This window comes from Schistocerca americana, chromosome 3, assembly GCF_021461395.2.
Source record: "Schistocerca americana isolate TAMUIC-IGC-003095 chromosome 3, iqSchAmer2.1, whole genome shotgun sequence".
In the NCBI taxonomy this organism is placed as follows: Eukaryota; Metazoa; Arthropoda; class Insecta; order Orthoptera; family Acrididae; genus Schistocerca; species Schistocerca americana.
The window spans coordinates 503853706-503871225 of record NC_060121.1 but is presented as its reverse complement, the minus strand read 5'-3'; the positions used below and the strand labels follow the sequence as shown (position 1 = coordinate 503871225).

General features: G+C 44.2%; 1 protein-coding gene across 1 annotated transcript in view; it reads left to right on the top strand.

Moving 5' to 3' along the window:
- The window catches only part of LOC124606898 (zygotic gap protein knirps-like), a 435411-nt gene that overhangs the window by 360118 nt on the left and 57773 nt on the right, over window positions 1-17520 (top strand). The gene's annotated exons all lie outside the window — the stretch shown is intronic.

Sequence of the window (17520 nt, the reverse complement as noted above, 5' to 3'; positions counted from 1 at the left end):
CCTACTGGTTTTACGGTCTTCAGTTCGAAGACTGACTAGCCCACTTTGTATGTTTACATCCACCCTAGGTCCTCTCGAATCAGCTTTCTGTAGTCTCCGCCCACAATTTTTAGCCCTTACACTTTCACCCAGTACCAAATTCTCTATTCCTTGTTGGCTTATCAACTGATTCCTTCTTCTAGGGTGGGTAATTTATTTTTCTCCCCAGTTCTCCTCTTCAATAATTATATGACTACCCATCTAATTTTCAGCATATCTTTTGTAGCACCCTAGTTCAAAGCTTCTATACTTTCTATATTGTTTACCATCCAAGACTCATTAGAAACATAATAAAAACAGTGTAGACAGCATAAAACTATTTCATTTTATGCCGTCTAGACTGGTTTTATTAAATTTTTAACCGTATTTTCGACGGCTGACATTTCTAAAATGTGTGTATTATATCAACAATTCACTTCCATTCAAGTCCACATTCCAAAAAATTCTCTGATAAAGAGCTTCCAATTTGGTACTAGACTTTTCTCCACAGCTTCGCCTGCATGCGCGTTCGACACACCTCCTTCTCCCTATGTCCGTCTCTTATTCCCTATGTCTGTCCACCTCATCCACCCACCTCCGTCTACCTCCCACTCTATCTCTTCACCGCCTCCTTCCCCTCTCTTTATCTATTTCCTCTACCCCTCTCTCTCACCATATCTTCCTTCCCTTCCTTCTGACCATAACTCTCTCGCCCCTATCTTTCCATGTACACCATCTCCTCTTCATTTTCCATCTGCCTTATACGCTTACTTTCTCCTCCCCTCTCCCTGACGAACAGGCTGCTGTGCAAAGAAAGTCGATAAAGCAGGCTGATACTACTCCAACACAACTTGCCTGTGCTTCAGGCAGCCTGTATGTCTCGATCCTTAAAAACCATTTATTACCCCTGACATGTAGGCTTCCCAGCAAATCAGGTTGATTTGGTAACGCAACATTGTTTCCACATAACATGCCCAGGGCAGTCCATACCCCAGAGGCTCGAACAAACGTTTTCACCCATACCTCCTTTCCTACTGGAAGTATGAGGTTATAAACTCTATACTGCTGATACTTGTGAAGCTGCTTCTAGGTTGAAATCGATCCAGGTGTTTAGGAGGAGATCCCACACGTACATACACACATGCATACACTCTGTAAGCAAATTTCTCTTTTTCAGAAATGCTTTTCTTACTAATGCGACTCTTAATTTTATATCCGCTTCATCCAGTGTCAGCTACTTTGATGCCCAAATAGCCAAGTTTGACAACTCTTAGTGATTCATTTCCAAGTATAATTCCTTCAAAATAACGTTATATTAGTACACTTCATTACTATACTTTAGTCTTTTCAAGACACTGTCTCTTCCAAGTCCTTTACTATCTCAGACACAATTACATCGTTATCAGAAAACCTTTAAGCTTTATTAAAATCTCCCTGTACTCTTACTTTTTCAGTCCTTCTTGCTTTTCTTTATTACTTAGGCTACACCTTCTCATTTTTCCTTCTCATTACTACCTTCCTTTTATGTTCTTTTACTCTTGTAACTGCAGTGTTGTTAAGGTTGTAGATGATACTACACTCACTGTATATTTTCCTGATGAGAATTTCGTTGAGTATATTCAAGACGACATTTGCAAAATATTTGTTCAAATCTACAAATCATATAAAAGTAGTCCATTATGACTGGTTTTCCCTCTAAAGCTTACTACAATTAAAGAGTGTATACACTAGACACATTTGCTTTTATTTATAAATCGTCTTCTCTGATCGTTTTGAAAACACGTATTCACAATGTGTGTCCACATTTTGGTATTTAAGAGTCTAAGCAGTATTTCTTTATAAAATTCGTGTACGATTTACTTTCGGTGTTATTGCCTCTTGTCTACATATTGTGCAAACCACTAGCTTTTCCTTTCATGTTATCGGAGGTTGAGGTAATTCTTCTTCGTTTTTCCACCCACTTTCTCTTACACGTAAAATTGTCGAGAGCGTATGTGTACCCAAGTTTCTTTCGACCTCAGCCTCTGCTGATAATGAAGGGAAAATCTATGGCTTGCAGACTATACTAACAAGAAGCAAAAGCTCCACAGCAGTACTATAATCCAATTTCGTAAGAAAATAGTGTTTTCAGTCTGTAAAAACTAAAGTAGACCCATATATTTTTAGCCATGTTTCCAGAATGACCACAGTAGATGCATTACAAATAAAAGCGAGATGTGCCTAGTGAAAACATTCTTTACTTACGTTAAGACTAAAATGAAACAGAAATAATAATTGATTAAAATGGCTGCTATGGTAGATGGCTACGCAAACAAACACGCTATGCCCTAAGATAAGTCGTAGTGTTACCCCACGTGTTCTTACGTTACTACGAAATCCGAAACTGATCATCCACGAGAGCAGCGTCTACCAGTCTTTCCATTCTTGTGTAAGTAATTCGTGTTATTATTTTGGAACCGGAATATATCGAACTGACGATTTGGTAATATACCTGTCAGTACCTGCCTACTTTGGAATACGGTTTGTTGTACTTTTCTTGAAGTTTGAGATCGTTTCACCCATATGATCTAACTCTCCCCTGTTAAATTGGTCGCCTCTTTCAGCTTAGGTGCCCATCACACAAATATCAAGCGCAAAATTTTAATTGCCTGTCTTTCTGTCCAGAAGATAAGGGTAGCCTTCGGTTTCTGTGCCTGACAATCACACGAGTCTGGACAACATGGAAGTTTCGTGTGTAATATGGAACAAGATAGTTAGTTGTGACGCAAATTGACAAGTGCTGGATTGTTTCTTGATGTTCAACACTCAAGTTCCCATGTGTTTGCTTTCCATGATTACGTTTGGTGCTCTTGAGCTGCTTACGTAATTTGGGTATTTTGGTATCACAGGGTCATACTATTGTTTGACTGGTACCGAGCGAAGTGGCGCAGTGGTTTGCACACTGGACTCAGGTACTGGAGGACGACGGGTCAAATACCCGTCCTGCCATTCAGATTTTAGCGTTCCTTGATTTCTCTAAATCGCTCCAGGCAATAGCTGGGACGGTTTCTTTGAAAGGGGACGGCCGATTTCCTTCTCCATCCTTGACACGGTCCGAGCTTATGCTTCGTCTCTAGTGACCTCGATGTCGACGGAGCGTTAAACTGAACCATCCTTCCTTCTTTCTTTTCTTTGACTGATGTCTGGGAACCACGAAAACTTCTAATGGGAAGGAAAAGATGTCAGACAACCACTTCACAAATGTAGTCATAAAGTTATACACAGTTCAGTCATATTAATATGACCACCTCCAATGTTCGATGTCAACGTGCAATAATAAATTGTAGACGGAAGTGGGAGCACTAGCAATAGAAGGTATATTTAAAGCGTGTTTGGGAACGCGGGAAACACTAATATCATTCGAGTTAGGAATGTCGTAGCGTACGGGCCTACTCAGCGCTCGCACGGCCGAGGTAGCCACCGAGATCGCTCCGGAGTCGCCCGGTCGCCCAGTCTACGGCGCCATCGACTGCTTTACCGTAGACGAACAGGCAAAGCAGGTAGCACGCCGAGCTTATGATGACCCTGAAAGGACAGAAGGAAAACATGTTTACGACGGTCAGGCGCGGCACGGAACGTGATGTGGACGATTCTTCGGACTTCTCCCGTGAGGACGTCACCATCGAAGCTGGTACAGACGCACACGTCCGGCTGCCACTACAACAGAAATTGATGCGCAAGGATATTTTGCACTCAGAGAGACTAGTTTTGTAAAACCACCACGCAAGCTGAAGGCAAAGCGACGAAAATTAGAGCCTGCACCTGCGGTTTCGGCGCGTAACGTATTCGCGGCCATCCAAGATCACAGTGTCCGTGCATGGTTTGAGGAGTACCAGTATGAGTTTACCGTGCTCCCCTACCCAACAAACTCGCAGTATTGAAACTCAGTCAAATATCTGTGGGACGATCTCGACTGGGCTCAACCGAGAAACCTAACGCAGCTGGCCACAGCACTGGATTCAGCATGGCTGTCGGTACTTTCCAAAACCTCATTGACTCCCTTTCTGCACGTCTTGAAGCAGTCCGCACTGCAAAAGATGGTTATTCACACGTCTGATAGGTGGTCTCATTAATAAGACTGTACAGTATGCGTTTTTGTTCAAATGTATGTTGCAGAGCAGCTCTGCACAATAACGTATCGATTGCCTGCAGCAAAACAGCGGTTTGAGCGTCAAAGAGGCCAACCTCGGTGGCCGAGTGGTTCTAGGCGTTTCAGTCCGGAACCGCGCGACTGCTACGATCGCAGGTTCGAATTCTGCCTCGGGCATGGATGTGCCTGATGTCCTTAGGTCAGTTAGGTTTAAGTAGTTCTAAGTTCTAGGGGACTGATGACCTCAGATGTTAAATCCCATAGTTTTCAGGGCCATTTGAACCATTTGAAGCGTCAAAGATATTAACTGCGTATGGAAGCAGCCATCCTTAATAAATATCGTAATCGTTAGAAGTAATGCTAGCGCAGTACTTTTGTGTGCTTTAGTGGTTCCAGAAAGCTTTTACAATGGCCTTATGGGTACATGTGTTTGGGGTTTGAGCAGCTGCAGTTGAACTCGGCGTGCACATGGAATCAGGAAGGTGCTGCCTACATATGTCTGGGAGTCCATGCAAAGTCGGGAGTAGGTTTGCAGGTGTGGCAAATCAACTATAAATAAAGTGACTGCCAGGAATTTTTCTAACTTCTGGAGGCTGCTATCGTTAAAGCACAGTAGAGTGGGTTCCAATAATCATTCTCAGAATTGGTTTTAATTCCAAGACAGCACGGCTAGCACGGGGAGATCTTGTGAAATAACGGCATAAAGAGTGCGTGTATACGAATTGTTAGAGTATTGTAACTCTGGACTGATAGGATGTATCTGCATCAAGCATTGGTATTTTACTGTGTAAACCTGTGGTGATCGGACAGTGATCCAATTTGTCCCATGTCTCGTGGCTAGTTGTCCTTTTCGGCACCTTCTAAGGTAATCGACTGGTTGTTGTCTTGGTGTTGGGATTTGGCACCATCAGAGGTAATTGAGTGGCTGCAGTATTTATGTTGGGAATTGGCACCCCCTAAGAGAACGGAGTGGTTGCTTTACGTGTTCTGGGGACTGGTTTTGGAGTCCTGCGTTCAGCGAAGTACTAACTCAATTGCAGAGCATTTTGTTTAGTAGGAAGTGGAGATTTTAGAACCGTACTTGACTTTAGCCACACAGCCCACGTTTTCCATACATTCGCAGAGGTCGTTCCCTGAATTATTAGAGAATTTTAAGCTAAGGGAACCATTAATGTGAGCTTTGTACAGAATTATCATTACTAGCAATATTACTGTGGCGAAAGAGCATTCATTGAAAAAAACGTTAGTGTGTTACGTTGGCCAACCTAACACCTGAAAAATGTCCGCCTTTGCAGCTGCGGCGTCAGCGTGGCAGACTGATCACTGTGGCAGCCTGGGATCGATTGCCGGCCGAATCGCTGATTTTCTCCTCATTTAGATTGGTTCATGTGTTGTTCTTGTCTTCGTATCGTCATAGCTGATACGATAAACTCCTGCATGGCGACATATGGCAAGTCTGAGCCTATTTAACTTCGTAGCAGAGTACGGCTTGGCACCAACGAATCTTCTGAATTGTCGCAAACCACTGTCGTATCGCCTTTTCACCGATGAGATGGCTGTATGGGCACCCAAAGTCCCGAATGTCTGCAATTAAAATAAATAACACCGGAAGAGTTATACTTTTGATATAATTATGTAAGTTCAGGACCTAAAGTGGTTGTGGTTCTTCGGTTATTTGTTTGTAATTTTTTTTATTTTCTATCGTTGTTGATTTGAGGATTTAGCCGACGATAACCTGCTGTATAAAAATATAGATAAAGTAAAACTTCGATTTGTGAAAAATTAAAACAACGCATCTGTCTTCTTACATGAAGCAAATAGAACTTTCCCTTAATTACGATGGACCCCCAAAGAAGCAAAAAATTAAACCAAAGATATTTTCAAATCGTGTAAAAAAAGGAGAAGGCATAGATAGGAGTAATTTTCAGTTAGAGACATTGAAGAATAACAATCCAGAGGTACTATTTACACGTATTACATCTATATACACGAGAATAATTTCTTAAACATTATTTAATAGAAAGAAGAAAACGTGTAAAATAATTGATTAGCGTTTTGATAAAGATAATGGAAATATTTAATAGAAGTTTCTACACTCCTGGAAATTGAAATAAGAACACCGTGAATTCATTGTCCCAGGAAGGGGAAACTTTATTGACACATTCCTGGGGTCAGATACATCACATGATAACACTGACAGAACCACAGGCACATAGACACAGGCAACAGAGCATGCACAATGTCGGCACTAGTACAGTGTATATCCACCTTTCGCAGCAATGCAGGCTGCTATTCTCCCATGGAGACGATCGTAGAGATGCTGGATGTAGTCCTGTGGAACGGCTTGCCATGCCATTTCCACCTGGCGTCTCAGTTGGACCAGCGTTCGTGCTGGACGTGCAGACCGCGTGAGACGACGCTTCATCCAGTCCCAAACATGCTCAATGGGGGACAGATCCGGAGATCTTGCTGGCCAGGGTAGTTGACTTACACCTTCTAGAGCACGTTGGGTGGCACGGGATACATGCGGACGTGCATTGTCCTGTTGGAACAGCAAGTTCCCTTGCCGGTCTAGGAATGGTAGAACGATGGGTTCGATGACGGTTTGGATGTACCGTGCACTATTCAGTGTCCCCTCGACGATCACCAGTGGTGTACGGCCAGTGTAGGAGATCGCTCCCCACACCATGATGCCGGGTGTTGGCCCTGTGTGCCTCGGTCGTATGCAGTCCTGATTGTGGCGCTCACCTGCACGGCGCCAAACACGAATACGACCATCATTGGCACCAAGGCAGAAGCGACTCTCATCGCTGAAGACGACACGTCTCCATTCGTCCCTCCATTCACGCCTGTCGCGACACCACTGGAGGCGGGCTGCACGATGTTGGGGCGTGAGCGGAAGACGGCCTAACGGTGTGCGGGACCGTAGCCCAGCTTCATGGAGACGGTTGCGAATGGTCCTCACCGATACCCCAGGAGCAACAGTGTCCCTAATTTGCTGGGAAGTGGCGGTGCGGTCCCCTACGGCACTGCGTAGGATCCTACGGTCTTGGCGTGCATCCGTGCGTCGCTGCGGTCCGGTCCCAGGTCGACGGGCACGTGCACCTTCCGCCGACCACTGGCGACAACATCGATGTACTGTGGAGACCTCACGCCCCACGTGTTGAGCAATTCGGCGGTACGTCCACCCGGCCTCCCGCATGCCCACTATACGCCCTCGCTCAAAGTCCGTCAACTGCACATACGGTTCACGTCCACGCTGTCGCGGCATGCTACCAGTGTTAAAGACTGCGATGGAGCTCCGTATGCCACGGCAAACTGGCTGACACTGACGGCGGCGGTGCACAAATGCTGCGCAGCTAGCGCCATTCGACGGCCAACACCGCGGTTCCTGGTGTGTCCGCTGTGCCGTGCGTGTGATCATTGCTTGTACAGCCCTCTCGCAGTGTCCGGAGCAAGTATGGTGGGTCTGACACACCGGTGTCAATGTGTTCTTTTTTCCATTTCCAGGAGTGTATAACAGGAGAAGAAATAAAGAAAAAATATTTTTGAACTAGATAAATAAGGAGAAGACTGAAATCAGAAACCTGACGTGAAGATTAATTTGCACTTTGCTTTAAGTTAGAAACATTTATACGACAAAAGAAGAAAAGCTTGCCGCCAGAAAGTTTATTTGATTAATTGTAAGCAAAATAAGATTTGAAGTCGCTAGGTTTGCCCAGATATTTAACATTTTCACTATGTTTGTAGGTACATACAATATTAAAAGATTTGTTACTTGATCAGCAGATAGGTGTACAAATATTACTTATATTGGAGTGTAGAAAGCACTTTCTGGAAGTTTTTCAGGAAAGGAATGCTAGACAATTCAGTCTGCCCATTAAGGATATTAGCAGGGGAAGTGTTTTTGTATGTATGTACTTCTATTACCTCTAACATATTCTTAGTGACTCCTTTATCTGCTAAATGTAATATTTCATATTGCTTTCAACGTTTGTCACTGAATGGTTTTCTTCTGCAATGTGGGCTACAAATGTAGATTTATTCAAGCTTCCAAGCCTTAAGGTATCGAGGTATTGTTTGTATCCAATCTCAAAATTTCTGTCTGTCTGAGCAGTGTAGAATTTTGGGCATGAATCACGTTGGAGCTTGTATATTCATGATTTACTCCAGGGGGCCTTGAGAAGATTCACATAATGGATCACTTTTCAGCTGTAATTTACTGTTAGTAAAGATGCTGATATTTATATTCTTCTTTTTAAATAAGTCTGCAATTTAGTGTGATATTGGAACTATGTATTGGATAATAGCGTGTTTAGGTTTGGTTTCTGTTGGAGTCTGATTTGTTTTGGTTTGAATGCTGCGTGAACTACAGTTCTGTGGAGCTGTGGCTTTGGCTTTCATTTTGTTGCCAAGTTTGTCTGTTATTTTAGGATAATAGCCATTACTGTGAGCAACTGTACACCATCAGCTGTTTATCTTATATAACAGCCATGGTCTCAAACCATGCCTGTATATGACAGTGTTGTGTGTCTAGAGTGTCCTGTAAGATGAAAGCTATTGATTTTCACTTTTTCCACCAGCGCCTCAGTTATGATACACTGGCATTCTAGCATCAGTTTCTCTTTTGATTCCCATTTCATGGTATAGAGATGGTCTACCGCACCATTCTTCGTCATTCAGTATTTTTTGACTCCACAGAAGGGTCTGCGCAATTTAACCATTCATGAAAACGATGGTAAGCTGCTGCTAAACACTTTCACCAGCTGAACATGGATTGTTGTAACGTTGTTATCCCACAGATGCAGAAACCGAACAGCAGCAAGATACTCCTTTTAAAAACTGCTCCATATGATTACTGTTCTTCTAGCGATGCGCTGCGGTGCTGCACTGTGGTGTAGAGGTTTTGCAGAGAACCAAGACTGTAACCCTGTTCCTTCAAATAAACAAAAGTATTTAGGTAACTTTAGCTATTGGGGTGAAGATTAAAACTGACAAAAATAGTGGTAACCTGTTGGGAACGACGGGTGATATACAATACGTACAAGAAACAAGAGGGAAAAATAAGATTGGGAGACCAAGGACGAAATGATCGGATTAAAAATAGTGTAAAACAGGGGTGTAGTCTTTCGCCTGTATTGTTCAATCTATTCATGGAAGAAGCAATGACGGAATTAAAAGATAGGTTGAAGAGTGGGGCTAGAATTCAGAGCAGTGCTATCAGCGAAAGTGAAGAAGAATTACAGAACCTGTTGAATTGAATGAAAAGTCCAATGAGCACAGTATGTGGTTTAAGAGTAAACCATATGAAGAGAAGTAGTAGGAAAGTAGAAATAAGAACAGCGAGAAATGTAACATCAAAATTGATGATCACGAAGTAGATGAAGTTAATGAATTCTGGTATCTAAGCAGCAAAATAACTCATGGCGAATTGAGTAAGAAGGATATAAAACGCAGACTGGTACTGGGAAAAAGTGCATTCCGCCCACGAGAAATTTGTTAGAGTCAAACATAGGCCACAATTTGAGGAAGAAGTTTCTGAAAATGTAGGTTTGGAGCGCAGCGTTGTGTAGTAGTAAAGCATGGACTGTGGGAAAACTCGAAAAGAAGAGAATAGAAAAATTTACTACTAAGAAAAATGTTGAAAATTAGGTAGGCAAAGAAGATAATGACTCAGGAGGTTTTTCGCAGAATCGATAAGGAAAGCAATATATGGAAAACGCTGACAGGACGAAGGGTCAGGATGATAGCACATTTGTTAATACATCAGGGAACAACTTTCAAGGCACTAAAGGGAGCTTTAGAGGGTAAAAACTGCAGAGGCAGGCAGAGATTGGGGTACATCCAACAAATAATTGAGGGTTTGGTTGCAAGTGCTTCTCAGAGATGAAAAGGGTGACACAGGGGAATAAGTCGTGGCGGATCGCATATAACCACTCAGAAGATGACAAAAAATTAAGCTGAATCACAAACCATGAATCTTACCGATCTGGGGTAGCTTTCTAGCTTCAGCGATGAACCGTAGAGATGCACCGTAGGTTCAACCAGAGCAGAGGGGTTTCTGTGGAGAAGCCAGACAAACTCGATGTTCCTAAAGTGAGGCAGCAACTTTTCTAGTAGTTGCAGCGGAAGCCATCTCAATGATTGACTGATCTAATATCGTGATATAAGCTAACATGATCCTACTGTGCTTGCACTGCGAACGGTGAAAATCAAAGGGAACTACTGCTGTTATTTTTTACGAGGGCGTGATGTAACAATTATTGCATCCTCTTCGATAAAATATCAAGAGGTAAGAAAGTCGATCATTCCATCTCCAGGCGGAACCACTAAAGATTGACTCCAAGACGGAGACCATGCCATGGGCAGTTTTATTTGGAATGTATTTAAAGCTGTTGTACATTAGCGCAGCGACAAATCTGCAAAGAGTCGCATTTTTCTTTTTTTGTATACGGAATTCACACTTAACGTAGTTGTGCCCATAACTCTCACAATCGTAAGAAACCGTTGTGCAGGGCGCTATAGTATGTTGCTTCCTCCACATAGAGGTGTGGAGTATAAAATCTTATATAATTTTTACTGTGAAGCAAGTAACTGAGATAAATTGAAAATGCCTAAAGGGGGCGAAATTACCTAATAGCCAAAAGCATGAAACAAAGTAGTTAATCCAATAATAAAAACAGCCTACACAGAAAATGACTTCCTTAAAGAAATTCACAGTGGATGTGAAGTAGTGAACGAAGGACTACTCAGGAGGATGGTATCATTAGGAAAAATAAAAGTGACATTTTATGAGTTGAGGCGTGAAATGTTTGATCTCTTAATTGGGTAAGTAGGTTAGAGAATTAAAAAAAGGAAATGAATATGATGAAGTTAGATATACATGGAATTAGTGAAATTTGGTGGCAGAAGAACAGATGTCTCTCAGGAGAGTACAGGGTTATCAACAAAAAATCAAATAGAGGCAATGAAGGTGTAGCACCATGGCTTCACTTGTGATAATGAACTGTTCCAGGATCGATTCTGCAGTATGATGCCATGTAGAGAGACGTGAGCTCAATAACTAGGTCCCCTGTCACAAGAATGCGTATCCAGTATGCAGAAGCACCTGTTCAATACAGTGACGATGGAATATGCCAGCCCGCATATCTGAAAGCCATAGCTGTGACGCCTTACAGCACTGGCATGACTTGGCTTCTGGAAGAGCTGACTGGACAGAAAAACCAGTACAAAAGAAATGTGCTGGCGGCTACAGTATGCTGTGGCTTCAAGGCCAAGAAAACTGCCATAGGGGAACACTAGCCAGCCAGTCACACATATATACCACCTGACTCAGTCTCAACAGTGGTCAGAAGTGGTCAGTTGTGCACACTACAGCCAGTTATATGCCAAGTGACACAGTCGACATGAACCTATAAGCACGAGAAGACGACCACTTGTTGTGCAAGATGAAGCAGCCAGCCACTGCTGACAAACTTTATTGATAGCAGCTGCAGGTCTCTGCCTGAGTAAAGTGCATATGCAGTCAATTTGGTACCTTCATGTCATCATGCCACCCCCTGGGTAACTACCTTCTGCTAATGTCCATTTCCCTGCTGGGCCATAGGTTTGACCTTGTGCCATCTAGCTGCCCAGATACACTGTCGCTGACCAACATCCTACGAGGGACTATAATGTTGCTGCCCACTGCACAGAGTGAGTGCATCCAGCGGCCGTGATATAATTCCAATCCTTCCAGTGACACTTAAGCCGCCGCTATGGAACCAAGCCTGTCTTCTGTCGTTGGTCGCCAGTAGACGGCGCTGTTTCGCGTCAGGGTACTGCTGCTGCGCTGGGGCAATGCCAGCAGCCGTCGCACAAATGATGCTCTCCTGGTGGACACCTGCTGACGTTGGCATGTATGTCGAAAGAGGCAACCAACCGCCCCTTCATCTTCGACTTTCCTTACCAGAGATGCATCATAGATGGGCCACTATTTGACTCCACCTACCATCACCACTGCAGGTCACAGCCCCGTATGGTAGCCAATCAGTAGCCCAACCTATCCACCACTGTGGGGGTCACCACCTGATCCCTACAAAGTGGTGACAGAAGTCTATGCCGACAGCCACAACTTAAAAGTCCAACATGTAGTCTGGCGAGCGCAATGTCTATTTGTGTCTTCTTTACTGCAAGGGTCATGACAATTTAAAGAGTTTTTTGCCAGATATTTGATTGTATCTGTATGTGTAGTACGAGTAAAGTAAACTCTGAAGGTTTTCTAAGATTTGTAAAAACTATTTGTTAGTTGGATCTGTTTAGAATGGGGAATGAATTTTGTCGTGAGCAGGAAGCATGGCTCATTGTTTTCAAATGAGTGGAGCAGTGATTATAGGAAGCCATTCAGGCAAAGATTAAGTTACAGTAAGAAGTTTCGTTTTAGTAGCATATTTAAATACCCTCATCGCTCTGTTCTGTCATTGTTTAAAAAAACCGATGACACAGCTGAAATAACAGGGGTTTAACCTTGAGGAAGTGTTGCGTTCGCTACGAGAGCAAAAATGATGAAGGTATGCTTACGGAATTGAAGATTATGAGAGAGAGCAGGGCTGTACTCAGTACAGTTACTATCGAGTATATGGAGAAGAGGCAGAAGGATTCTGATGACTGATGGATTAAAAAAAAAAGAAGACTGTTATGGTCCTCCATCGATACGTATTACTAGGCTTTCGAAGGGGCTCTGGATATAAGTTGGTTGGTTGGTTGTTGTGGGGAAGGAGACCAGACAGCGAGGTCATTGGTCTCATCGGATTAGGGAACGATGGGGAAGGAAGTCGGCCGTGCCCTTTGAAAGGAACCATCCCGGCATTTACCTGGAGCGATTTAGGGAAATCACGGAAAACCTAAATCAGGATGGCCGGACGCGGGATTGAACCGTCGTCCTCCCGAATGCGAGTCCAGTGTCTGGATATAAGTGATTGCGCAGATGCAGAAGGTCACGGAAACAAGTTATAGTGTGATTATAATTGATTCAGAAAGTAGTAACGTTGTAGAATTTAAGGAGAGCCGCACGGAGTGGTCGCGCGGTTAGAGGCGCCATGACACTGATTGCGCGGCCCCTCCCGCCGGAGGTTCAAGTCCTCCCTCCGGCATGGGTGTGTATGTTGTTCTTAGCATAACTTAGATTAAGTTAGTTTAAGTAGCGTGTAAGTCTTGGTACCGATGCCTTCAGCAGTTTGGTCCCTTAGGAATTCACACACGTTTGAGCATTTAAGGAGAATAATATTGCTATAGTAGGGGTAAGTGCAGTGGAAAGAAGACAAGGATTTCTGGTCAGATGAGTATAGAGTAATACAAACAGCAGCAGAAAATAGTATAACGGGAGTAGGATTTGTTATGAATAGGAAGGTAGGGCAGAGAGTGTGTTACTGTGAACAGTTCAGTGACAGGTTCTTATTCTTAGAATCGGAAGTAAATCAACAACAACAACGATAGTTCAGGTATACATGCCGACGTCGCAAGCTGATGAGATAGAGAAAGTGTATGAGGATATTGAAAGGGTAATACAGTATGTAAAGGGGGATGAAAACCTAATAGTTGTGAGAGACTGGAATGCAGTTGTAGGGGAAGGAGCAGAAGAAAAGGTTACAGGAGAATATGGGCTTGGGACAAGGAGTGAGAGAGGAGAAAGACATAGAGTTCTGTAACAAGTTTCAGCTAGTAATAGCGAATACTCTGTTCAAAAATCACATGAGGAGGAGGTATACTTCGAAAACGCCGGGTGATACGGGAAGATTTCAGCTAAGTTACATCATGGTCAGACAGAGATCCCGAAATCAGGTACTCGATTGTAAGGTGTACCCAAGAGCAGATATAGACTCAGATCACAATATAGTAGTGATGAAGAGTAGGCTGAAATTTAGATATTAGTCAGGAAGAATCAGTGTGCAAAAAAGTGGAATACGGTAAGTACTAAGGAATGAAGAGATACGGGTGAAGTTCTCTAAGGCTACAGATAACAGCAATGAGGAATAGCTCAGTAGGCAGTACAGTTGAAGAGGAACAGACATCTCTATAAAGGGCATGTCAGAAGTTGGGAAGGAAAACATAGTTACAAAGAAGGTAACTGCGAAGAAACCATGGGTAACAGAAGAAATACTTCAATTGATCGATGAAAGGAGGAACTACAAAAATGTTCTGGGAAACTCAGGAATACTGAAATACAAGTCGCTGAGGAATAAAATAAATAGGAAGTGCAGGGAAGCCAAGACGAAAGGGCTGCAGGAGAAATGTGAAGACATCGAAAAAGGAGTGATTGTCGGAAGGACAGACTCTGCATACAGTAAAGTCAAAACAACCTTTGGTGACACTTAAAAGAAGCGTGATAAACTTAAGAGTGCAACGGTAATTCCACTGTTAAATGAAGAGGAAAGAGCGGATAGGTGGAAAGAATATATTGGTAGCCTCTATGAGGGGAAGATTTGTCTGATGTGATAGAAGAAGAAACGGAAGTCGATTTAGAAGAGATAGGGGATCGAGTATTAGAATCAGAATTTAAAAGAGCTTTGGAGGACTTAAGATCAAATAAGGCAGAAGGCATTGATAACATTCCATCACAATTTCTAAAATCATTGTGCGAAGTGGCAACGTTGGTGTGTAGAATGTATGAGTCTGGCGACATACCATCCGTCTTTCGGTGTAACATCATCCACACAATTCCGAAGACGGCATGAGCTGACAAGTACGAGAATTAAAGTCTGGAAACATCCACTAGGCTGTGGCTAAGCCATGTCTCCGCAATATCCTTTCTTTCAGGACTGCTAGTTCTGCAAGGTCCGCAGGGAGTGTCTGTAAAGTGTAGAAGGTAGGAGACGAAGTACTGGTAGAAGTAAAGCTGTGAGGACGGGGCGTGAGTCGTGCTTGGGTAGCTCAGATGGTAGAGAACTTGCCCGCGAAAGGCAAAGGTCCCGAGTTCGAGTCTCGGTCCGGCACACAGTTTTAATCTGCCAGAAAGTTTCATATCAGCGCACATTCCACTGCAGAGTGAAAATCTCATTCTGGAAGTGCGAGAATTATAGCACAATCAGCTTAACAGCTCATGAATCCAAGTTTCTTATGAGAGTAATATACAGAAGAATGGAAAAGAAAATTGAGGATGCGCTAGATGACGATCAGTTTGGCTTCAAGAAAGGTAGACCGTTCGCAGGGTGCAAGTCTTTCGATTTGGCGCCACTTCGGCGACTTGCGCGTCGACGGGGATGAAATGATGATGAATAGGACAACACAACACCCAGTCAATGAGCGGAGAAAATCTCCGACCCAGCCGGAAATCGAACCCGGGCCCTTAGGATTGACATTCTGTTGCGCTGACCACTCAGCCACCGGTGGCGGACAGGATAAGGGATAAGATGATAGGACATCTATTAAGACATGAGGGAATGACTTCCATGATACTAGAGGGAGCTGTAGAGGGCAACAACTGTAGAAGGAGACAGAGATTGGAATACATCCAGCAAATAAATGAGGACGTAGGTTGCAAGTGCTACTCTGAGATGAAATCTCTACCACAGGAGAAGAATTCATGGTGTGCCGCATCAAATCAGTCAGAAGACTGAAGAAGTTGCAGTAGTATCTACCCCTCTCGGTGAAAGTAAGCTAACACACACACACACACACACATATATATATATATATATATATATATATATATATATATATATACACTCCTGGAAATGGAAAAAAGAACACATTGACACCGGTGTGTCAGACCCACCATACTTGCTCCGGACACTGCGAGAGGGCTGTACAAGCAATGATCACACGCACGGCACAGCGGACACACCAGGAACCGCGGTGTTGGCCGTCGAATGGCGCTAGCTACGCAGCATTTGTGCACCGCCGCCGTCAGTGTCAGCCAGTTTGCCGTGGCATACGGAGCTCCATCGCAGTCTTTAACACTGGTAGCATGCCGCGACAGCGTGGACGTGAACCGTATGTGCAGTTGACGGACTTTGAGCGAGGGCGTATAGTGGGCATGCGGGAGGCCGGGTGGACGTACCGCCGAATTGCTCAACACGTGGGGCGTGAGGTCTCCACAGTACATCGATGTTGTCGCCAGTGGTCGGCGGAAGGTGCACGTGCCCGTCGACCTGGGACCGGACCGCAGCGACGCACGGATGCACGCCAAGACCGTAGGATTCTACGCAGTGCCGTAGGGGACCGCACCGCCACTTCCCAGCAAATTAGGGACACTGTTGCTCCTGGGGTATCGGCGAGGACCATTCGCAACCGTCTCCATGAAGCTGGGCTACAGTCCCGCACACCGTTAGGCCGTCTTCCGCTCACGCCCCAACATCGTGCAGCCCGCCTCCAGTGGTGTCGCGACAGGCGTGAATGGAGGGACGAATGGAGACGTGTCGTCTTCAGCGATGAGAGTCGCTTCTGCCTTGGTGCCAATGATGGTCGTATGCGTGTTTGGCGCCGTGCAGGTGAGCGCCACAATCAGATCTGCATATGACCGAGGCACACAGGGCCAACACCCGGCATCATGGTGTGGGGAGCGATCTCCTACACTGGCCGTACACCACTGGTGATCGTCGAGGGGACACTGAATAGTGCACGGTACATCCAAACCGTCATCGAACCCATCGTTCTACCATTCCTAGACCGGCAAGGGAACTTGCTGTTTCAACAGGACAATGCACGTCCGCATGTATCCCGTGCCACCCAACGTGCTCTAGAAGGTGTAAGTCAACTACCCTGGCCAGCAAGATCTCCGGATCTGTCCCCCATTGAGCATGTTTGGGACCGGATGAAGCGTCGTCTCACGCGGTCTGCACGTCCAGCACGAACGCTGGTCCAACTGAGGCGCCAGGTGGAAATGGCATGGCAAGCCGTTCCACAGGACTACATCCAGCATCTCCTCGATCGTCTCCATGGGAGAATAGCAGCCTGCATTGCTGCGAAAGGTGGATATACACTGTACTAGTGCCGACATTGTGCATGCTCTGTTGCCTGTGTCTATGTGCCTGTGGTTCTGTCAGTGTGATCATGTGATGTATCTGACCCCAGGAATGTGTCAATAAAGTTTCCCCTACCTGGGACAATGAATTCACGGTGTTCTTATTTCAATTTCCAGGAGTGTATATATATATATATATATATATATATATATATATATATATATATATATATATATATATATATACGGCGAGGACTGCCAGTGATCACTTCAGTGTGAGTGCACAACAAGCTCGAAATCTTACGGGAATCGGTGAAATTTCTGCGAGTAATGATGATAGTGGGCAAGGGGCAATACATTAATAATATGTGGATAAGATGAAAATTTGTTTCTGAAGGAAGGCATGATAGGGTGATCAATGCAGTTGCGATGA